At 50.3% G+C, this 24,790-nt stretch overlaps 1 protein-coding gene across 1 annotated transcript in view; it reads left to right on the top strand.

Moving 5' to 3' along the window:
- LOC144769576 (matrix metalloproteinase-21-like) overlaps nucleotides 1-24,790 on the top strand; it is a 189,351-nt gene that overhangs the window by 147,967 nt on the left and 16,594 nt on the right. The gene's annotated exons all lie outside the window — the stretch shown is intronic.

The raw sequence follows: 24,790 nt of genomic DNA, 5'->3' as shown, positions 1-24,790 counted from the left end.
TCTCTAGCGCACGTAGTCAATTCGCACCAGCGTCCAATAGGTGTCCGTTAAGTACAGGTCATTCAACATCAGACATTGTGGACTGTTCCCCATGTTCTCCTCTCGGCGATCTCCTCCGTGTGCCCAACTGGCCTTTTTGCTGTAGAAACTTCTGTACTTCCGATGATTCACTAAAAATCAGTGTTTTACCGTCGACGGTGATTTTGAGTCTTGCCGGGTATAGCATGGCATATGGAATTGTTCAGATCCCTCAGTTTCTGCTTTGCAGTGGTAAATGTCTTCCTCGCTTCTTGCACTGAAGAGGTAAAGTCCGGGTATAGGGATATGTCCATTCCTTCGTGAGATAGCTTTCCCAGTTCTCTGGCTTTTCGAAGTGCCACGTCACGGTCCCTGTAGTTCAGGATCTTGGCAATGATCGGTCGCGGTCTGGATCCAGTAGGAGGCTTCGGCGCTAACGATCTATAGGCTCTTTCAACAATAAACACTTCCGAGAAGGTATCTCTTCCCAGCATGGATATTAACAGCCTCTCGACGTATTGTTCCATTGGGCCCGTGTTTGTCGTTTCCAAAATTCCCATCAAGCGGATGTTGCTCCTCCTCGACCGGGCTTCTAAATCTTCAGTCTTTGCGGTCATTGCCGCCATCTGCCTCTCCATCTTCGTCTGTTTCGCTTCCAGTTGCACCTGGGAATCTTCTGCTTTGGATATTCTCCGCTCCGCCATATCAATCACCACTGTGTGTTTATCAAGTCGTTCGAACATCATGTCCACCCTGTACGTCAGGGAGTCTATCTTCCCATCGATATTGGACAGTGTAGCTTGGATTGTAGTAAACATGGATTGTATGTCATCATTTGTTATCCCCCCTGTAGCTCCCGGCGTTTTTTGCGACACAGATTGTTCATCAGCACTTTGTTCTTGCTGTTTTATAGCCTGGTCAAAGTTTATTTTCCGTTGGTTGCGGTCCGTCTTCCCCATATTTCAATGATAGAGTGTAAATGACCTGTAGCATCGACTAGGGCAGTGCCACGGAGTATTCCGCACCTCGGGTCAGAGCACACCCGCACGGCAGCACCTCAGAGGGCCACTATGCCGTATCCACCATCTCAACTCTACTAGAGTTCCTTTAGTGTTTCGCCACAGTGCCCCCAGGTCACGTTTACAAGTAATCTTCTAGTGTCTTCTCCGGGGAGCTGTGCTGTAGCCTGGTCGCCGTATTACTCCCTCGGTTTTTCCTCAGTCACTATCAATGTGTTTGACCAGTGGGCCCCCAGTGCAACCCCGGGTGCGCGTTCTCCGTGGCCACTTATGAGTGCACTATGCCGGTACTTGAGTGCTTCTGTCCCGAGACACTACCTCAGACTGCGCAGTTTCCAGCACATGGAAGTGTAAGGGGGGGAGCATGCACTTCAGCTGCTGGTGGCCTTGCTTTTGATGGGGTGCACTCGCAGTGGGCTCTTCCGATTGCCCCAGGACGTTCCAGATGGTGTGTGGGCTCACCGGCAGTTGGAATTTGTTGGACTTGGCCTTTGTCCCCCAAAATTTTTCGCTTTTGACCCCCTAATTTGAATGTCTCCCCCATGGGATTAAACCTGTATAGGCCATGAGTGGTGTGAGACCCCTTTTGAAAAATGTAATTACCTGACCTAATGTGAGCACTTGTAAAATCCCCCATTTTAAAACTGCACTCCCATTTTGGAAATGTACCTGACTAAAATGTATTGTTTTTAAAATGGATGCCATGGCCATGGGTTTTGCCACTGGACTGACATAGGTCAGCGGTCTAGATAATATTACCCAGCTACCCCTAGTTTTGGAGGGAAAGCCTGGCACCCAGGGTGCTCACCCCCTCCCCTAGAACCAGTTTAGGCTAGATGTGCCAACATTCTAGAAGGTCCTGGCACTGCCTGGGAGGAGGGTATAAATAGGGAGAAGTGTCACCAGAGAGTCAGTCAGCGCTGGGACAAGGAAGGGAGGGGGACCTGCTGTGAGGTGCGACCGCCACATGGGCCTGTGAGCTGGGCCCTGCACCCCTATAAGCCCCCCCACTGCTGTCCCCATGGGCCCCTGACAAGGGAGGACACTTCATAGGTCCCTGACGCCGTGGGACCTTGAACTACGCCAGCGCTGAGGGAAAAAGGTGCCCAGAAGAGGAGGAATACTGTGGGCTTGAACCCCCCAAAAGGTGAGGAGTGTGCCCCTGGGACTGGCTGTGGAGCTGTTCGCCCCCCTCCGTGAGAAGCGCTATAATTTGGAAGCGCTGGGCTGTGAGGTGCCTATGGTGAAGGGCTGTGGACAGCTGACAGGCGTAAACTGCCGTATCACCCCATAAGCGCTGGATGTCTAAAGACTGTTGCTGCCTGTGGAGCTGCCTGGGGAGGATTGTGCCCCCAAGGGACTGTGCCCTGTGAATGATGTGGCCCCCGAAGTGCTGTTGGCCCTGAGGACTGTGTGGGCAGAGGAGGGAGTAGTGCGCTGTGAATGGCGCCATTCTCCTGAGGAGAATCACGCAGGAGGAGCCTACCCTCGTTTCAGCGCGCTGTCTGCCGCATTATTAATTAATTAAGAAGGGAGCCTACCCCTTGTCGCAGCCGGAGATCACCGTCGCAGCCCGGGTGCTGAGGAGACTGTGAAGGGACTTAATATCCAGAAAGGGAGCCTACCCCTTGTCCGGTCCTCGCGCTGTGTGGCAGCGCCGAAAATCACCGCTGCCGCCCGGCGCCGCCGTGAGGAGACCCCCCTGCTGGGGTGTGCATCGTCGCGGCAGCCCCCGATGCCAGGAGGGGGCCGCCGAAGTAGAGTGAGGGCCGCGCTAGGCCTGGAAGCCGTCCAGGCCCGTGTCATGTGACGGGGGCGCCTGGTGGCGTCATTGGCCACGCCCCCGAGAAGGCCGCGCAGGGATTGGTGGTCGGCCGGGAAGGCCAGAAGGAGCTGAATCGAAGCCCCGGGTCCCCGTGAGGTAGGAGGGGGGACCTGGGTGAAGAATCGTTGCAGAGCTCCGATCGGGAGTGACCGGAGCAGGAGCCTACCCTGCCGGTCTGCGCCCTGAGTGTGAAGCTGGGAGGATAGGCGGGGCCGGGGCATACTGTCGGTGCCAGCCCCGCCTCCCCAAACAAAGCCGGGAGAGAGGCCGGCGAAGGAGGCCAGCCGGAGCGGGTGCCCACACTGCCGGTGAGTCCCCCGCCCGGCTCGGGAGTAAGGAGAGGCCAGGGCGGAGGCAACGGAAAGGCTACGGGGCCCCCAGTGAGCTGAGAGGAGCCCCGCGACTGAGGGAACCGCATGCCTGTAGGTAGGCGCCAGAAGTCCACGCAAGGGGCCTGAAGGCCCGAAGATAGCAGGTAAAGCCCCGGGGAGGGCGGAGAACCGGCACAGAAACGGGGCCTTCCTGAAGCAAGTAGGGGGACCCAGAACTGCCCCTCCCCTCAGAAGGACTAGAGACTGGCCCCCTTAAGGTACCAGAACTGGGCCGGGTGCCTATTAAGGATTAACCCCGCGCTGGGGGTGCTGGTGATTGTAAATTCCTAAGGAAAGGTGCCTACTTACCTGATGTTTCCTGCCTGTTGGCTGATCCGTGACTATTGAAATGATGTGCAGGTGCTGGTTCCAGGAAATGCTAATTGAGCTCCTTTTTATTGCCTTTCTTGCAGGGGCGGGCTTGGTGGAATGTTTATGGTGAAGCTACCAGGGTCATAGAATTGCACCCCTGTGAAATGTTTTAATAGGGGAAGGTAGGGAGAGGTTGACTACCCCCCTTTGCTCCTGCGGTGGGAGGATTAGTAGACTAAGCTGCATTGTGATGAAATGCCCAGTGTTACGCCTAAGCTAGGGGATCGATGCCCAAGTGCAGTGGGATTCAAGCCTGGTTCAAATGTTATTAATACCAATGCACTACCTGATGTTTGTGTTGCAGGTTGGGGGCTAAGGAGTCATGTTCCCCAGGTCTTTTCCCTAAGGCTATAGCACCGGGGTTCTGTATGCCCTGTAGAGCTTGCGAAAGTGGCTTAAGAGTCCTATGGTTATGCCCACCTGCTAGTGGATGCTGGTATGCCATGATGTCTTTCCTTACAGGGGTTATGCAGGATGCTGCCTGTTGTAATTACAGCCGCTACCGAGGATGAAGGCCTGAGTTGGCCCTGCCTGACGCATAGTTCCTTAGGTGGAGGGGGGGAAGAAACCTGATGTTTTATTACAGGTGTTCCTGCCTAATGTTAATGCCAGGTGATTCCTATTCTTTTTGCAGGAGTCGCCAATGCCAGCTATTTTGGGTTCTTACCCCTAATGTTTGATTGCATGTTTAATGGGCAAATACGCCAAGTGCATTTTTCCCTTATATAGGTGTCACTGATGTTACATGCCAAATGCTAACCCTTTTATATTTCAGCTAGACGCTATGAACTATGGACTAAACCCTTTTTGTCCCATGTAAATAATCCCCCACTGAAATACTTGGCTTGGGTGCCAGTTGGCGCCATGTTATGATTACCAGTGTATTTTTCCTTTTTACCTTGCAGGTTGGAGATAATACTAAAATTATTCTTTTCCAACTAAAGGTGGAGTTGCGTCTCTTTTGTGGTGTGCCTGGTGTGTCGTTTGTGGGTACTGCGTGAGTGCTTCACATGTCCTCCAAGTTTGGCCTGCCCGCTTGATGCCATGCTACCCCCTTTGAGACTTGGGCAACCCCCATTTCCAACATTTGGTGGCAGAGCGGTGGGATAGGACTTGTGTTTGCGCAGTACCACAGCGGCCACGGGTTACACTGCAAATAGAGCTTTGGAGGTAATCCGAGCCTTGTTGTGGGGGTTATTGCTGTTTGGCTGAATATTGTTTTTTGATTGCTTCCTCCTGAAGAGTATTTTGAATTGTGTCCCCTTGTTCCACTGGGAGGGTGTGTCCCGGGTGTACCTCGCCACGATGGGGTTGATTTACCAGGAAGTGGAACTGATGGAGTACACCGAACAGGAGGTGATAGACTTCCTCCTGGAGAGAGGGATACCCCCAGTAGGGAACATTAGGAGGAATTTGTTTCTCTATGAGGCCCTCAAGAGGGGAGAGCCCTTAGAGGTTAATGGGGACTTGTCTGACTACCCCCCCGAAGTTTTGAAGGGTCAGTGGGTTAGAGACCAGAGAGAGGGCTCCCCATCCAGAACCCAGGGAGGTAGTTGCTCCGATGAGGAGGAGGAAGAGTCTAGCAGGGCAGAGACGCCAGTAGCTGTGGAGGACACCGGAGATAGGGAGTCTCGCACTGGGTCCAGTCCCGGGGGCACTGCCCCATCCCTTTCCCTGTCCCCAGAAGAGTGGGTAGATAGGAGGGAGGAAAGGGAGTATCAGCTGGCACTGGCAAAGCTCAGGCATGCCGAGGGCTTAGCGCAGCTGAGGGTAGAAGAGCAGCGACTAGAGACTGAAAAAGTCCTAGCGCTGGAGAGGATGGCGGAGGCGGAGAGGGCCTTCGCCAAAGAGAGATCAGCTCAGGTGGGTAGTTTGACCCCTGAGAGTGGTTTCAGGAGTCTGGATTCACCGAGGTGGGTGGGATCCAGTGGTGGCAGCGAGTGTAGGTCCAGTGCAAGGAGTCCCACTCCCGAAGCCCAAGAGACTGTGCCTGATTCCCCGGAAGAGGAGGACGGGTTAGTGTTTAGGGGCAGGGGAAAGCTGTCCCATCAGTCCTGGGAAGAGTTCGAGGAGGAGTGTTGGACTGTACTGGAGGATTGGGTGGTGAGGAGAGCAGTGGAGGATTGGGAAGGGCTGTGCCATGCCGTTATCCGGGAGCACATGCTAAGGAGTTGTGTCCCAAGACTGCGTCACCATCTGTTGCAGTGCGGGTTCTCAGACCCCAGGGAACTTGCACGGGAGGCAGACCTCTGGGTAAGTGCCAGAGCGTCTGGGAAGGCTGAGGGGAGTGATCCTGAAGGGAGTGAGGCGGGGAGGTGTCCCAAGGTACCCCAGCTGCGGCCACCAGGCCTGGAGTGTTCTTTAAGAGAACCCCAGCTTGGGAGGCTAGGCGGCCCCGATGTGTCATCCCGAGGGAGGGATCCCCTTATGTCAGGAGAACCCGGAGCATCATTAATCAGAGCTCCAGTGGTTCGGGGGACTGACCAGTCACAGGGTTTAGATCCTGGACTGGGGTTTCAGGTTCAGGGGTTGCCTGACCTGGAAGGTGGGGTTCCTGTAAAGCAGATCCCCACCAATTTGACTCCTAGGGGTACTACTCCCAGTGGGAGGGTGCGGAACTCTGGGAGGGGGTGCAGAGGGAGGAAGGTCTCTTCTCTGTCACCAGCTCAGCCACAGGGCGCAGATCCTGGGTTGGGTGGCCAGGGACAGGAGTTGCCTGCCCTGGTGGGAGGGACATCTGTAATCAGAGTCCCCCCGGAAGTGACTCCTAGGGGTACTACTCCCAGTGGGAGGGTGCGGAACTCTGGGAGGGGGTGCAGAGGGAGGAAGGTCTCCTCTCTGTCACCGGCTCAGCCACAGGGCATAGATCCCGGGTTGGGTGGCCAGGGACAGGGTTTGCCTGCTCTGGTGGGAGGGACCTCTGTAACCAGAGTCCCCCCGGAAGTGACTCCCAGGGGTACTACTCCAGTTAGGAGGGTGCGGGACTCTGGGAGGGGGTGCAGGGAGAGGGAGGACTCGCCCCTGTCACCGGTTCAGCCTGTGGGTTTCGGCTCCAGGTTGGGGAGAGAGTTGTGTGAGGGTGTCCCCCAGCGTAGGAGATGGAGGAACCCTAGGAGGAGAAGTAGGGGGAGGAGAGCCTCGCCCCTAAGGGCTGGTCAGTCTGAGGGTGTAGACCCCAGATGGGTGGACCAGTGGCAATTTGGAGAGAAGAGAGTGGTTCCAGAGTATCACAAGCCTGAGGCTAGAGCCTCCCACTCTAGGAAGGAGAGACATCCCACTAGGGAACACCAGTGGGGTGGTGATGTTGGTGAAAGGAGGGATGCGAAAAAGAACCATTGGGTTCCCGAGTGGAGGAGAGACTGCAGGTGCTCCTGTAGTTGCAGGCCTGCGTCCACCTTTTACCGCCCCAAGCAGGGAAGCCCATCAAGGCATTGATATGTCTACCCTGGCTTTTGGCTGGGGGGGAGTCGTGTTGGACTTGGCCTTTGTCCCCCAAAATTTTTCGCTTTTGACCCCCTAATTTGAATGTCTCCCCCATGGGATTAAACCTGTATAGGCCATGAGTGGTGTGAGACCCCTTTTGAAAAATGTAATTACCTGACCTAATGTGAGCACTTGTAAAATCCCCCATTTTAAAACTGCACTCCCATTTTGGAAATGTACCTGACTAAAATGTATTGTTTTTAAAATGGATGCCATGGCCATGGGTTTTGCCACTGGACTGACATAGGTCAGCGGTCTAGATAATATTACCCAGCTACCCCTAGTTTTGGAGGGAAAGCCTGGCACCCAGGGTGCTCACCCCCTCCCCTAGAACCAGTTTAGGCTAGATGTGCCAACATTCTAGAAGGTCCTGGCACTGCCTGGGAGGAGGGTATAAATAGGGAGAAGTGTCACCAGAGAGTCAGTCAGCGCTGGGACAAGGAAGGGAGGGGGACCTGCTGTGAGGTGCGACCGCCACATGGGCCTGTGAGCTGGGCCCTGCACCCCTATAAGCCCCCCCACTGCTGTCCCCATGGGCCCCTGACAAGGGAGGACACTTCATAGGTCCCTGACGCCGTGGGACCTTGAACTACGCCAGCGCTGAGGGAAAAAGGTGCCCAGAAGAGGAGGAATACTGTGGGCTTGAACCCCCCAAAAGGTGAGGAGTGTGCCCCTGGGACTGGCTGTGGAGCTGTTCGCCCCCCTCCGTGAGAAGCGCTATAATTTGGAAGCGCTGGGCTGTGAGGTGCCTATGGTGAAGGGCTGTGGACAGCTGACAGGCGTAAACTGCCGTATCACCCCATAAGCGCTGGATGTCTAAAGACTGTTGCTGCCTGTGGAGCTGCCTGGGGAGGATTGTGCCCCCAAGGGACTGTGCCCTGTGAATGATGTGGCCCCCGAAGTGCTGTTGGCCCTGAGGACTGTGTGGGCAGAGGAGGGAGTAGTGCGCTGTGAATGGCGCCATTCTCCTGAGGAGAATCACGCAGGAGGAGCCTACCCTCGTTTCAGCGCGCTGTCTGCCGCATTATTAATTAATTAAGAAGGGAGCCTACCCCTTGTCGCAGCCGGAGATCACCGTCGCAGCCCGGGTGCTGAGGAGACTGTGAAGGGACTTAATATCCAGAAAGGGAGCCTACCCCTTGTCCGGTCCTCGCGCTGTGTGGCAGCGCCGAAAATCACCGCTGCCGCCCGGCGCCGCCGTGAGGAGACCCCCCTGCTGGGGTGTGCATCGTCGCGGCAGCCCCCGATGCCAGGAGGGGGCCGCCGAAGTAGAGTGAGGGCCGCGCTAGGCCTGGAAGCCGTCCAGGCCCGTGTCATGTGACGGGGGCGCCTGGTGGCGTCATTGGCCACGCCCCCGAGAAGGCCGCGCAGGGATTGGTGGTCGGCCGGGAAGGCCAGAAGGAGCTGAATCGAAGCCCCGGGTCCCCGTGAGGTAGGAGGGGGGACCTGGGTGAAGAATCGTTGCAGAGCTCCGATCGGGAGTGACCGGAGCAGGAGCCTACCCTGCCGGTCTGCGCCCTGAGTGTGAAGCTGGGAGAATAGGCGGGGCCGGGGCATACTGTCGGTGCCAGCCCCGCCTCCCCAAACAAAGCCGGGAGAGAGGCCGGCGAAGGAGGCCAGCCGGAGCGGGTGCCCACACTGCCGGTGAGTCCCCCGCCCGGCTCGGGAGTAAGGAGAGGCCTGGGCGGAGGCAACGGAAAGGCTACGGGGCCCCCAGTGAGCTGAGAGGAGCCCCGCGACTGAGGGAACCGCATGCCTGTAGGTAGGCGCCAGAAGTCCACGCAAGGGGCCTGAAGGCCCGAAGATAGCAGGTAAAGCCCCGGGGAGGGCGGAGAACCGGCACAGAAACGGGGCCTTCCTGAAGCAAGTAGGGGGACCCAGAACTGCCCCTCCCCTCAGAAGGACTAGAGACTGGCCCCCTTAAGGTACCAGAACTGGGCCGGGTGCCTATTAAGGATTAACCCCGCGCTGGGGGTGCTGGTGATTGTAAATTCCTAAGGAAAGGTGCCTACTTACCTGATGTTTCCTGCCTGTTGGCTGATCCGTGACTATTGAAATGATGTGCAGGTGCTGGTTCCAGGAAATGCTAATTGAGCTCCTTTTTATTGCCTTTCTTGCAGGGGCGGGCTTGGTGGAATGTTTATGGTGAAGCTACCAGGGTCATAGAATTGCACCCCTGTGAAATGTTTTAATAGGGGAAGGTAGGGAGAGGTTGACTACCCCCCTTTGCTCCTGCGGTGGGAGGATTAGTAGACTAAGCTGCATTGTGATGAAATGCCCAGTGTTACGCCTAAGCTAGGGGATCGATGCCCAAGTGCAGTGGGATTCAAGCCTGGTTCAAATGTTATTAATACCAATGCACTACCTGATGTTTGTGTTGCAGGTTGGGGGCTAAGGAGTCATGTTCCCCAGGTCTTTTCCCTAAGGCTATAGCACCGGGGTTCTGTATGCCCTGTAGAGCTTGCGAAAGTGGCTTAAGAGTCCTATGGTTATGCCCACCTGCTAGTGGATGCTGGTATGCCATGATGTCTTTCCTTACAGGGGTTATGCAGGATGCTGCCTGTTGTAATTACAGCCGCTACCGAGGATGAAGGCCTGAGTTGGCCCTGCCTGACGCATAGTTCCTTAGGTGGAGGGGGGGAAGAAACCTGATGTTTTATTACAGGTGTTCCTGCCTAATGTTAATGCCAGGTGATTCCTATTCTTTTTGCAGGAGTCGCCAATGCCAGCTATTTTGGGTTCTTACCCCTAATGTTTGATTGCATGTTTAATGGGCAAATACGCCAAGTGCATTTTTCCCTTATATAGGTGTCACTGATGTTACATGCCAAATGCTAACCCTTTTATATTTCAGCTAGACGCTATGAACTATGGACTAAACCCTTTTTGTCCCATGTAAATAATCCCCCACTGAAATACTTGGCTTGGGTGCCAGTTGGCGCCATGTTATGATTACCAGTGTATTTTTCCTTTTTACCTTGCAGGTTGGAGATAATACTAAAATTATTCTTTTCCAACTAAAGGTGGAGTTGCGTCTCTTTTGTGGTGTGCCTGGTGTGTCGTTTGTGGGTACTGCGTGAGTGCTTCACATGTCCTCCAAGTTTGGCCTGCCCGCTTGATGCCATGCTACCCCCTTTGAGACTTGGGCAACCCCCATTTCCAACAGAATTCCACCTGGTAGGTTTGCCACCTCTAGCATCTCGTAGTGAAGCCTTTAGGCTTTAAAATCCAAATTAAGGCTTCACACCACGCCGGTAGGCCCACAGGGGAGGCCCAGACTCCTCCGACACCCTGCTTTGTTATATCTGCACTCACGTGTGTCCCGGACGGTCACTGCTTCTCCTCCCTGTACATGGCCCCAGTGATTACACACTTTGGCCCCTGGTGCGTCCGCCACCTATGATCTGGTCTGCAGGGACTCAGTGCCTGCGCCGCGGGGGCAAGGATCCAATAATCGGGAGCCGGTGGCGAGCACGGCCTGCATCCAGCAAGCCTCCGTTCTAACCCTCCTGGCATGCTTTCAGTATCCCCCGCAGTTCACCTCGCCAGCACTCCCTGATCGGAGATGGTTTACTTTGCCACCTGAGGTCGCGGACTCCGTCAAGTGTGCTGGGGCTCCAGTATGCAAGTCAGCCGGGCCCGCCCAACTCGACCAGCCGTGCAGCGTGCTCTACGTCTCGGGGCGGTCTCGCACTGTGGCCCTTCGATTCACTTTCGCTTTTGCCTTCAAGGCCACAGTTGTCCGCTCTCCGGTTCGGGGCTCCAGATCAGCTGTAGGAATTCTGAATAGCACTTCTCTAGGTCCGCTATCACCTCTCCCGGCTCCCTTTTCTTTTTCAGATGTCTCAGATCAAAGTGAAGGATGGTTCTAAAGGATAATTTGGGCGTTTGCGAGGAGCTCACTCAGTAAGCGGCCATCTCGCTCTTCGGCTAGCTCCGCCCCCTTTTATTTCCCTTTACATTGCCCAGTTCCCCCAGGTCTCGGACCCTTAACTCACCCCTGCCTACCCAACAATATCGCTCTTCTTTGCGCCTTCCCTTGGCACTCATAGGACAAATTCTGTCTGCTCACTTCTTCCCATCAACTCTTTTCGCCACTCTTTTTCCATTTATTACTCCACCCTCAAACTGCCCTTTCCTACACCCTTGTCAACTCTCACAAAACCTACTCCTTAACCCTAGCTCAAACACATCCCTTCTTTAACGGGTTTTTTTCTCTATCTACTCATATCATCCCTCCCCACCACATACCCCCTAGCATCTCCCTTTGCTACATTTGCCCATCACCACACCATCCTTTTCCATACTTTATCTGCTGACCCTTCACTCCTCCCTCCTCACGTTTCATTCTCTGCTGATAGGTCCACCAACCCTTCTCTGCTATCATCTGCCTTGCTCATACTTCATTGACTCTATCATCATGACTTCATTCACATCCTTCCTCATCAGCCTTATCTTATAGCAGATTACCCGTCTGATACACCAAAAGAACTTCACTCCTCCAATACCTCTTCAAACCATTGGCACACAAGGTCTCAGCTGTGATCACATCCTGTGTTATCTCATTCCCTACCAACAATCTCAAGGCATTGTACTGAGCTCCCTGGGAAGAGCATATAAATCTAACTGTCGTGAAAATGGGAGAAACAGCCAAACCAGGTGCTTAATATGAGAGCCCACAACAGCGACCACCAAATAAAATCAAGGAATTAAGATGCTTTGGAATCGCACATATTCTGCAAGCAGGTACTCAGTAGAACAAAACAGAGACATAGACAGAGATCCCCAAGAGAACATGGGGCACAGGTCGGTGTAGATCAGCATTATAGCATTGCTCTAAGCAAATCACAGCTAAGAAGAGTAGACTAATATCAGAATAACTTAAAAACTCTCAGCAGTGCAATCATCTGCTTTCTTTCCACACACAGCCTCAAAATAACTAGGAAAGTATAAAGATACCCTACACAGTTCAAGGTCTATGAGGACACAAGCAGACGGACCAACCAACATTGCTGAAATGGTTTAGGCGTAGAGTCAAACAACCCCTCTCACTACGATGCACTCCAGATAGACATTCCTAAAAGACTTCACATAGCAGGTCGCAACTAACCGTCCTTATTTGGAATACATTTTCAAGAAAAACTCAAAATTACTCTCACTTTATTGGAAGTGGTATTCCCACAGGATACTTACCACGGATGACACTCTTGGGGCTAATCCACAACCGCAGGCACATATATCTGTAAATAAAAGTATTAAGGGGGCTGTGCAACTAGTGAATGTGCATTATATAAAAATTGTGCTACATTACATTGCATTAACTTTGTGCCCAGCCACTTCATCCCATCATTGGGCCAAGCCTGTTAAACACTGTGACTGACTGTCACATCTGTGCCCCGAGGCTGAGTCCAAGACGTGCCTTGCGCCGGGGACAGACAAGAAGTCCATATGGGGTCATGAGAATAAGTGTTCCCTCCAGGTTGAGTCCCGCAGCCATAGTTGTCACTAACTAACCAAACCTTTATTAGATACTTGCAGTCACCTGCAGTTTCTAATTTCATGCAGTTAGTGCAAGTGACTATAGCACCAAAATCTCTATGACATCCCAGATAAAGGGCTATCTTAAGATCTCCGGCTGGGAAAGTGCCGGGCCCTGACGGCATCCCCATTGATTTATATAGATATAACGCTACTTTTGGGGCCACTTTACTGACATCTGTGTTACGGGCTGGAATTAAGGGATCCCTGATGAAATCATGGCAGGAAGCAATAATTGTGCCCATTTTTAGGTCTCGCACTTCGAATCGATCGCGAAGCGATCGTCGCTGCGAGACTCTATTGTGATCATTTCTGCTTTCAAGGAGCCAAGGGAGACAGGAGACAAGTGATGTGCACGCGCGCGTAAACCGATCAGGTTGCGCGCACTTCCTGTCTCCCATGGCTCCTTGTAAGCAGACACACAATCACGCACACACACACACATACAGAACCCCCTCCCCTCCCCCCGCCGCCGCGCACACGCACACACATACAGAACCCCCCACCACCACCCCCCGACGCGCATACACACACGCACACACACACATAGAGAACGCCCCCACCCCCCCGCCGCGCACACGCACACACATAGAGAACCACCCCACCCCCGCTGCGCATACACACACGCCCCCCCGCCACACGCATACAAACACGCCCCCCCGCCGCACACATACACACACGCGCGCACACACACACGAGCACACACACATAGAGAACGCCCCCACCCCCCCGCCGCGCACACACACACACATAGAGAACCACCCCACCCCCGCTGCGCATACACACACGCCCCCCGCCACACGCATACACACACGCCCCCCCGCCGCACACATACACACACGCGCGCACACACACACGAGCACACCAAACCCCCCCCCCCCCGGCGCACCCCCTCCCCCCTGCAACTAAGCCCCACTCACCGGCACTCTGGACTTCTGCAGCATCCGCGGGGCTCTCCCTCGGGCCAGGCACTCCGTGGGCGCGGGCTTCACAAGACGGAAGTCCCGCCCCACGATAGGTTTTGTTTTGGTCAGTGCGCGCGCACGTCTTGTTATTTCTGTCTCGAAGACTACGGACTCTGTTGGTCCCCTTTGCACTCCTGCAGAGATCTTATTATTGGCCATGAGTATGAAAAAAAAGTCACCAATCCAAGTGTGGATGAGATCAGGTAAGCTTTTGGGTACAGCTTCGTGTAATGGCCTTTATATTTCGTATGACCGAAAAATCGTCTTTCCTGTGAATCTTGTGCAGCATAGAAGCGGTTGATGTGGGGACCTTGCTTGGTTTATACTTCTGGGTCAAGAGGCGGATGAACTTTGTCTCGGTATTTTTTAACCACCAGTTTTCCATCTGAGGTTGGCTTCAGATCCCTTTCCTTCTGAGATAGGGTACCACTACTGCCAGTCACGTGGGATGATGCTGGACGGATTTGAGGCCAAAATAGTATTTTCTCTCTGAACTTTAGATGTGATCTATAAATGTGTACAATGAGGCTAAACAAAATACACGTCTTGCTAGTCTGTAGCACACACCCAATCGCTGCATTCTAAATGGTGTTCTTTCACTCACTCGCTTGTTTATTTGTTTTTGGTGCAACAGAAGATGAACCTGTTTTTCTGTCATAGATATTTATTTCACTTAAGAGAATAACTCTAGGAGGTGCCTTTTTATTCGTGTGAGAACAAAGTGTTCAGTTGAAGGTACTGGAGGCGACATCTTTCTGGTTGGGAAGCTACTCAGTGTTTCTGAACAACAGCAAAGAGCTTGATTCTAGTGTTGGGTTTGTGGCTGTGGCTTCAGGGTGGGATTCTCACCCTTTCATCAGTATGAAAAGGTCTCCTCAGGGTGCATGGCACTTCTTTGTTCCAGTGCAGGCATCCTGGTGTTCCATTACACTTATATTTGTCACATCTCCATACTTTTTGGAACACTGCCATGTCAATAGCTTAATTCCAGGCAGCGACTTTAGCACAGCACTCTGCTTCCGCACTGTGTATACCTCCCTGGAGGGTGTGTGTTTCATCAGAAGGTTATTTGAGGACTCTTGAAAGGTAGGACCCCAGTCGTGCTTGATATTTGCACCTCTATACTGTTTTGTCGCAACTAAAACTTTGCATGCAGTATTTAAAAAATGAAATGTTTTTGGTAAATGTTATCATTAGCTACCACCACTTTGCACTTACATCTTTTGGATAATTGCCTAGCCATCAAAAAACTTGAAAATCCTAATGCTTCCCACCACACTAAAACGTAACCACACCATTATTCACTGACTTTAAAAAGTTATGCAGTGTATTTCATCCATCTTGTTAAACTTTGAGCCGCATTAATGCCAAATTCTCTGAATGTTAGCCCACAGTAGTGCCAAGCTAAACAAGATTTTTGCCATTCTAACACCTTTCGATTTTATCAATGCCACTCCATATGTCCTGCGTAATATACAATTGTGTCCTTGTAACATTCCTAGTTAATATTGAAATATTGTTTAACTTAAAGGCAGGTGGTACTGATAACAGCCATGTAGAGCACAGGAGACACTAAGGCATACATCCTCCTTCCCCCCCAGTGTATGGCATTGAAGGTAAATCTAAGACCGACCTCCTGCCTCTTCATCTGGCCATCTGCTTGCTTCTGAAGACAGAAATTATGGATGGTGTTAATAGTGGCAGGCTTCCGGCGACAGAGAAGTAATCCTTCTCCCTGGTTAGGATTTCAGGGCTCTTGATGCAAGTCACTGCCACTGAGAAGGAGCCGCCAGGCTGAACATTGACCATTCAGCAACTTGCTTCAGGGTTCCCAGCTACACGTAACCTGCAGTAACCATTGTAGTGCAGAGAGTAAAGCAAAGGATTATTTGTGACTCTCAGCTAAGATCAAAACTCCATCACAGCAGCACTTTAGTTGAGCAACATTCATCCTTCTGCCGATGCTGGCTCGGTAATATACTGGACAGTGGCTACATTGCCCGTGTCTGCCCCGCAACACGTTGTTCCTGCCATGGAGGTTTCCCACAGCCGGGTGCAGTTAATAAATACAGGGACCCAAAGATATGTGGCATCGCAGAATAAGAACGGACGTGGTACAGGTAGGCTTTTTAAAATTTATTTATTCGTTTTCACTTTTTATATAGCGCAAACTTTACCCGCAGGTATCGGAGCGCTTTAAATCAGCATGCTTATAAAAAGCAAGACTAGCACTCTAAATTACTGCCAACTTTGTTTAGCATAAGCAACAGCTAACCATTCACAAACAATGTTTATATACCAATTGCAAATAAAAAAATAAAATAATGCAAAGCATTGTCATTTACAATGCCAGTAACTCAAACTTTAATGCTGCGAGACCTATTGCATTGTACATGCTTGTTGGGTCTCTGCTAGAAACGCGCGAAGCGCGTTCTCGCCAGAGAACCATAGTCGTCGGCTCAGCTGACAAACGAGTGGAGACAAGAGTTGGGCACGTGCAAAGCATTGTCTATGGCAGAGGCGGATTCAGACGCGCGCCTTCGGATTGGGTCGCGCGCGTGAGCTTGTAACGTAGACAGTTCACGCGCACGACCCAATCCCAAGGCGCGCGTCGGAATCTTCCTCTGCCCCCCTCTTGCGCAAACCGCAGGCACATGATAACCCCGCCCACCCCTACAGCAGAAGGCAGCCAGGTCTGGCATTGTAAATGCTTGTTATTCGTGCGGTATTGATCTTTTCTCGGGGTTGTCACAGCCTCCACAGAGCAGCCGGAGCCGGCGCTGCTGGGTCGATAGATAGTGGGGGGAAGGAAAGGCAGCGCCGGGGATTATTGCCCGCCGGAGAGCCGGCGCAAGAGGGAGGGCACGCGGCGGAAGAAATCACGCAAATCCGAATTAGGACCTTTCATCTCCCTCCCTGCTCCGTCTCCACCGCCTCTGCCGTGCGCCCCGTGCCCGGGCCTCTCTGGGGATTTCCAGGCTTTCTCTTCTCGCCTCTCCCTCTCTCAGATTATCTTCCTTCGTCTCCTCTCTCCTTCGCCCTCTCTCTTAGGGTCTCTTTCAAGCGGTTCCATCCTCTACAAAGGCTTCTCACATCCCCTCCTGACTCTCTCTGTCTTTTCTGGATGTCTCTCAGTGCCCGAGCTCAGCAGCCTCCTCTTTCCGGATCTCACTTTTCATATCTCTCTGTGCGCCTCGATCACAGACTCTTCTGTTTTAGACTCCTCTTTGCTGTCTCTTTCTGCCTCACGGACGCTCCTCTCTGCATTCCATCTTCTGCCTCTTCCTTCCCTCTCTCAGACTCTCTCATGCCCCTTCCTCCTCTCCGGGTCTCTTCCATAGTTCTTATTCCTCCCCTGTCTTGCACTTTTCCCTGTTTCTTCTCCCCTGCTTCTTTCTCTCTCTGTATATTCTTCCCAGCTTTTTTCTCCCTTTGTGTCGCCTCTTCTCTTCCTCCCTCTATGAACTTTTCCCCTCCATTTTCTCCCGTGTCTTCCTGTTTTTCTTTCTCTGCGTCTTCTCTGTGCATTTTCTCTTGTGTTTTTCTTCGCCAAGTATTTTCTCCCCTGCTTATTCCCGTGTCTTTTCCCCTTGCTTCTTTCTCAGTGTATTTTTCCCTTGCGTCTTCCTCTGTGTATGTTCGCCCCTGCTTCTACCCCTGTGCCTTTTCTCCCTGGATTCTTCCTCTGTGTATGTTCGCCCCTGCTTCTACCCCTGTGCCTTTTCTCCCCTGATTCTTTCTCTGTGTTTTTTCTGCCCTGCTTCTACCCCTGTGCCTTTTCTCCCTTGCTTCTTTCTCTGTATATTTTTACCCTACGTCTTCCTTTTTGCATTTTCTTCTGTGCTTTTTCGTCAGTGTATTTTTCCCTAGCTTCCTCCCCTGTTTCTTTTGTCACTGTTTTTCCCTACCTTCTCCACAGGCATTCCCCTGCATTTTCTTCCTTGTCTCTTCCATCTTCTCTGTATTTTCTTCCCTGCTTTTTCCTCTGTGCATTTTCTACCCTTTTTTCTTCTTTTGTGTCTTTTCTCCCCTTTCGTTCTCCCTTCCGTGGGGCTCTCCTCTTTTCCCCTGCCTCTCTCTCCCGGGCTCCCCCTTCCCCCGGCTCCCTCTCGCCTCTCAGTGGACAATAGCCGCTCCCATGGTGCCGGCAGCTGGTGAACCATCGGCCGTCATTATCCCGCCCTTCAATGGGCTGCGGGGCTGCGGCTGCCTGGAGCCGCCGACCCATCAATTCCAACACTTTCGCCAGGCACACTTTACAGTTCAATGGATTGTAGGGGCCCAGATGGTTTTTTTTTCTTTCTGTGAAGGCACGACAACTGGTTTGTAGTTTCAGCGCTATGTCCGCACGTTTGTAGTTTCAGCGCTATGTGTGGTAAAGGAATGGTGCAGAGTCCACTTGATAGGTTAAGATCCTTTTATTCAGGTTCCTTCCAGGTTAGACAGACAGGTTAAGATTGTAAGTAGACAGAGAGAACCCCACCAGGAGCTCGCTGTTGGTAGCTCAGCCTCAGGTGACCAACTGCCACAACAGGTAATAGAAAGGTACAGTCAGCTAGAGAGACTCCTTGGCATTCTATGATGTCATAAGTATAATAGTATTGTCTAGCCAGAGAGGAACAATGAAGATAGTATTTACTACACATCCTCTCTCTTTATGGGGTAATAGCAGAACAAAGGAATAATCAGTAACAATACCTAATATGCCTCAAACAGTAAGGAAGTACACATTTTAGAATAACCAAAAGTAGTAGTGTACAACAAAAGATGACTTTAACATGAGGTATTATTATTTGAGAAAAGAACAAAGATTCAGCATTATGACATCAGCATTATGACATAATATGCCACATCCCCTCTCCTTGACAAAAGAGTGAGGTTTTGAAACAAAACTAAGACTACCCTTAACACTACCCTTGATGAAGATATGTCGACACTTAATGTATGACAAAAATACAACTAGAAATCTCACCTAAATGAAGCCCTGGCCAGTAGCCACAAGAAGGTAGACTCAGATAAAACACAGTGTACACACAATCTCTACCAATAACAGGAGACGTTGAACCTCTCCTGAAAAGGGTACGCTGCAGGACAGCATGGGCGTTGACTACCCAAAAAAAAACAAAGTTTCCCCTGAAAAGGGTACACCGCAGAGCAGACTAAACATCTCTGGGAACAAAGGCATGGAGTAGCCATTAATACTTATGAAATATACTATGGGCGTTGACTACCCAAAAAGAACACATAACCTCCCCTGAAAAGGGTACACCGCAGAGTAAACTAAATATCTCTGGGAAAAGGGGCATGGACTAGCCATAAATACTTATGGAACAAACTATGGGTGTTGACTACCCATCAACATCCCCGAACAACCAACCATGGGCATAGACTACCACAGACACCAACGTCCCTATGAGAGGGTACAGCATAGAGTAAAGACTATAACCCTGGGACAAGAGGTGGATGTACTACCCTTAAACACCAAGTACATGGTATGGACTACTCACACCAAAAACACCACCCTTATGTAGGGTACAATCAGGATACCAACCCTGACTCCATGGATGAACATGCACTATAACATGGGCATGGACTACCCCCACAAAAACATTTTCCCTAGAAAGGAGCACCTCAGGGTATTAATTCTGATAAGATGGATGGGCATTGACTACCCAAAAACACCAAACTACATCCCTAACTCAGAATACAGACCTCTCATAGCATTTACTACCTAAAGACACCAAACTATATCCCCAACGCAGAATACAGAGTTTTCATATGAGCACAACAGAATTGCTATATTAAAAACACACCACATTCCTGAAAAAAAAACAGTGTTAACTCAAATGCATTCATGAAATAACTGCAACACAAATACATAAATAAATAAATAATATTAGCTGCGGTGAGCGACTTCTCACCCGGGATCCAAACGCAAAGACCATAAACCAAACAGGATATAAATGAAGTCAACTTGCTGTGTCTCAATAGAAGGTTTTTGGGTCGATGCAACGTTGAAAACGCTGTCCAGGTAGGCATCACAGCTCCAGGAGCAAAGTCCTTGCCAGTGCTTAGATATGCAGCAACACATGAACTCAGTCAGGAGCATGGTGAAAAGCAGCAAGTAAGACCTGGAAGACCGGACTAAGCTCCTCTGTGAAAATGAAGACATGCTGCTAGTACTGGACAAGTAAAGCTCTAGACCACAGCATAAAGAGGCAAAAACTCGGCAGTTTGCGCGATGCGCGTTTATCACAGCCAATCTTCGAAATACTTTGAAATAATATGCTAATGCCAAGCACAGATGACGGCACGCTGCCTCACGCCGCGCTGAGTGGCTCACGGCACGTCTGTGCGAAAGGACAATAGCACACGGAGGAGACGGAGGAACGTCATTGTGGTACCATGGAAACTGCACAGAGAGTAGAGGTAAGAGCGCGCGCTGAGAACACTTTTGAAAAGGGCAGCTCGCGCGTGGTTGAGAAACTAAACTGCCATACAGCTGTGCAGAAACGAGGCTCTCTGTGTCCAAGAGAAAGTGCGCAAACGCACGACAAGGCCACAACAACTCAGTTACCTCACATGACACTGCGATACACCAACCAGGAAAAGTCACCTCGTTTCTTGTAAGCGACTCCTCCCAAAGCACTCTGTCAAGCACAGACCCAAGAAGTGCTGGCAGGGACGATACCCCTCCGCAGGCTTTTGTCAACGAGTGAAACAAAACATGTAGACCGCTCCTCTGAGAAAGGTTAGAAAAGTTCACTGCAGATGTCACTGAAACTGCCAATAAACTGCCTCACATACGCACCTGCATAGCGCAGAGTGTGAAGAAAATCCCAAGTTGCAAGTTGAAAACACACTGCCATCGTCTTTAGATGTAACTTGCAAAGTATAATTTGCCAGTTTCTGCCAACACCTGACGCTTCCCAAACTGGATGAAAGCCAATTGAAATAAAAAAACACACACACCACAGGCCTCAGGGAAGAGTGTTGCTGGAGAAACCTTTCCAGGCAGGAGCAGGGTGAAAGCAGGCAAATTAATAACAAACGCCTAGATTGCAGGCTGTCCAGGTGTGATAGGACACTGGTGGGGTCAGCAGGGCGTTACCTTTAGTCTGAAAACAGAGTCTCTTGTTTATTCTTGATTCCTTGAGTTCTTCCCTTTACTTGAATAGTCCTTTAAGTAGTCTTTATCACGCGTAGATTCATCCTTTTAAGAAAACGTCGCCAAAATGTGGTAAAGGAATGGTGCAGAGTCCACTTGATAGGTTAAGATCCTTTTATTCAGGTTCCTTCCAGGTTAGACAGACAGGTTAAGATTGTAAGTAGACAGAGAGAACCCCACCAGGAGCTCGCTGTTGGTAGCTCAGCCTCAGGTGACCAACTGCCACAACAGGTAATAGAAAGGTACAGTCAGCTAGAGAGACTCCTTGGCATTCTATGATGTCATAAGTATAATAGTATTGTCTAGCCAGAGAGGAACAGTGAAGATAGTATTTACTACACTATGTCCGCGCGAATCTCTGTTAAAAATCCGCCAACCTCGGCGGCCAAGGAAAGTCCGGGTTTTATGAATGACAGAAGTCACTTGGGAGGCGTTGCGATGTGGATTGAACTTGGGGTTCAGCTGTATGTGGGGTGGGGGCTCTGACATTGTGGCGGGAGCTCGCCTCTCTTGCCTTATTAAACATATATAGGCGGGTTAGTCTGTGCTCTTCTACAGGCGCGCAGCTGGTCAGTAAGATTGGGGAGGGGGGTGCGAGCCTCAGATTTTCCAACCGGATAATGTTAAAATACATTATACCTCAAGCAGGGAGCAGGAAGGTGAGTAAGGGGCAGTGAACAAGGAGAGGAATGCGGATTGGTAGGGTTACTGTGAGTGAAATTGCATTTTTTTTTTCTAAAATAACCAAAATTTTTGAAGATTTTCGAAATCAAGAAATGGGGTGTGTGTGTGTTCGGTTTTTTTCTGTGTGTGTGTTAAAAAGTCCAGGTGAAATTTGACACAATATTAAACTTTACTAAAAGCACCTGCAAGCAACAATTTACCATGAAGTACATTTATTGGGGTGGGGGATGGAACACCCCAAACACACCGCCCCTGCCCGTAACATGAAGCATGTCTTGGTTTGAGGTGGGTCTGGCCTGTTTCTGCTCTTCACATTGGCCTGCACTGTACAGCTCGCTAGGTGAAGGGTTGTGGGTGTTATATAAATGTTTCAAACATTGCAGGGTGGTGTCCCCCCTTACCCCCCCGTCATTCACTGCCACAGCCTCCAGTGGGAAAGGTGGACAGGGTGCAGCCATGGGCTGTAAGCTGGGGAAACATACATAGTGTTGGCACAAGGATTGCAAAAAGTATGCACCAGGTCTGCTGTGTCGATACCTAGCCTGGCGCTGCTCCTGGTCTTCAAGGCGCTAAATAACTAAATGCATGCAAAGCGTCCCCAACACATGTTCCCTCTATATCTGAGTATAGTTGAATGTTTAGAGTGTGGTAGGACCCCAACCCTTCATCTCTAGAGGCCTCCCCTGAAATACCCCACCGAGAGCCTGAGCGGGTCTCCATGCCTGCTGAATAGGGAAGAATGTGGCCTAGTGGCTCAAGCTGCGGTCTTTGGGAACTGGGGCCCAGGTTTGAATTCTGGCCTTGGTGCTAGACGCAACATTGTGTGATTCTCTGCAAGTCACTTAATCTCTTTGTACCTAAATGTGTGTAAAATGTACTTGTGTAATCCCCACTTGATGTACATGATCTACATAGTATCCTGTAATGTATAGCGCTCCGTTGCTTCACAGCAAGACTCATACTATATAAATATACATATTCACATACATACATACTTGCTCATCTTGAAGTAAACTCACAGGAGCGCCTGACATCCATTTTGTGGAACAGACAGTATCGTCTGAGCCTGGCAGCACTTGTTACACACGTTTAAGCTATTGGCATTGTAAATGACAATGCCTTTTAGTTCTATTTTAAAAACGAAAACAAAAATAAAAGGCATTGTCATTTGCAATGTTAATAGCTCAAACTCACGTAAATGCGAGACCCATTACATTGCAAATGCTTGTTAAAAAAGTGGACAGGAATCTCCCAGCTTGCTGAAGCCCTGTTGTTGGATGCATCTTTAAGATTTGGGGGGGGGAGTCATTCTTGAAAAGTTGGAAGACTCAGGTGAGGCTAATTCCTCTTTTTCTAACTGTCCAATATGGTTTCCGAACAGGTCTGCCAACGGTGGAACAATCTTTAAATCTATTCCTAATGATGAGTAAATATGTCAAAACCAGGAGACGTTCGATACATATGGCCCTCGTGGACCTCTCCTGTGCTTTTGACCTGGTGAATAGGACAAAACTTTGGGACCTGAGGAAAAGGCAGTAATTGAGGTTCCCCTGTTAGACCTGATCAAGCGATTGCACTGGGACACCACTATTAAAGTGCGCTTCAATCAAAATGGAGATTGCACTAAGCCGATCCGGTCAACCTGTAGTGTAAGGTAGGGAGGCATTTTAGCTCTCTTTTTATTTTTATTTGATATCAATGCCCTGGACTCAGTGCTTGTCAAAACCGGAAAAGACCTCCTTAAGGTTGGACCTCGCCTAGTTGCCGTCCTTTTATACACCGATGATGCAGTTTTAATAGCATGCACAGCAAACGGCCTCCAGATCCTGCTTGATTCTTTAAATTATTGTATGGGTAACCATGACCTAAAGGTGAATAATCAAAAATCATATATTACGACCTGCGGACCCAAGAACATATGTTCCTGATTTTTTTTATTGGGGGAATTCCAACTGCCACGGTCACCAATTTTAATTACTTGGGCATTTTATTTGAGGCTAACATAAAATGGGACAATCTACTTACACAAAGAGTACAGAAGCTTGCAGGGACAGTTTTGGGATTTGCAGGGAAATTGGGACATAAGCCATCAAATAGCTGATTTCGTTGTACAAAAGCAAATGTCTCCCAATGGGGATATATGGGGTAGGAGCTTGGGGTTATGTCAACTTAAGGTGCCTTCAAACACAAGAAAACAAATTCTTATGTAGGCTTGTACCTGTTCCCAAAACTACTGCAAGTCATGTTATACATGCAGAACTGAGAATTCCCTACTTGGAGGACATGGTGAAAAGAGCTCCCCTGCTTTTGAGGATTAAAATAGGGTCCTCTCCCGAGGGTGGTATTTCTCGTCTGGTCCTGGAGGACTATATGAGATTACACAACATGCCCCAAATTCCCTAGCTTACTTACTTGTGTTAAGCAGGCCTTTCAAGACATTGGCAGGCCTGATTATTTTAATTCACCTCCCAGTATTAACCTTAATACCAAGGGCTTAGTAAAGTTGTGATTTTACCAGTCCTGTGGGGAAGCTAGACGGGCCAGATTTTGTACCATGGATTTTGTCCTGTGATACTTACCGATTTCGACCACCGATTTGAGTCCTGCTTATCATGAATTGCACACCAGAGTTAAGATTTTACCGTACACATTTGAGGCTATGCTTTTTTGTAAATTGTATGATACCCCAAGAATACACTTCCTACATCCAATTTTGCGAGCACAGGGATTTGTATCTCACAAAGATGGCTTTCAATTTTTAGGCATTTAGAATTGGAATCTACCTGCTATTTAGTGATCAGTTATATCTGTTGGGCCTCACAAATCTGTTATTTTGACATACCATTATTGTATCTCAGAAGTGCCTCCAACTTTATGATTATTCTTTATAAGGGAATGTTTGAGGGTGCCACCCGGGCTGTATAGTTTCCGAGGCCCGCTTCTCAGAACATGGTCTTGTGCAATGCATCTTCTTAAAGTACGTTTGTTTCAAGGTGATACCCTTTATCTTGTTCTTATGTTGGTGTTTTAAATACTTATTTATACTTTTATAGGTGCTTTTATGGCCAAAAGGGCAGAATAAAGTGTTATTGATTGATTGACAGATAAAGGGAAAAAAACAACTATCATAAATTTACTGTCAAAGGGACTGGTTGTAGTCGTGGCTAAGGAGCCGTGTATGGCGGACGTGTGTGCTTGGAGCTCTGCGCCGGCCCGTCAATTATTAGCTACTTCCAGGGGTGCCCGAGGCCAGGACTGCATTGGCAGAGACCGGACGACACCAGTACCCTTGGTGTCTGGTCCTGACGGTCGAGTGGGTGCATGAACAGCAGCGTAGCCACTGAATC

This window comes from Lissotriton helveticus, chromosome 7, assembly GCF_964261635.1.
Source record: "Lissotriton helveticus chromosome 7, aLisHel1.1, whole genome shotgun sequence".
Classification (NCBI taxonomy): Eukaryota; Metazoa; Chordata; class Amphibia; order Caudata; family Salamandridae; genus Lissotriton; species Lissotriton helveticus.
Note: the sequence above shows the minus strand (reverse complement) of the source record. Positions and strands in the feature narration are given on the sequence as shown.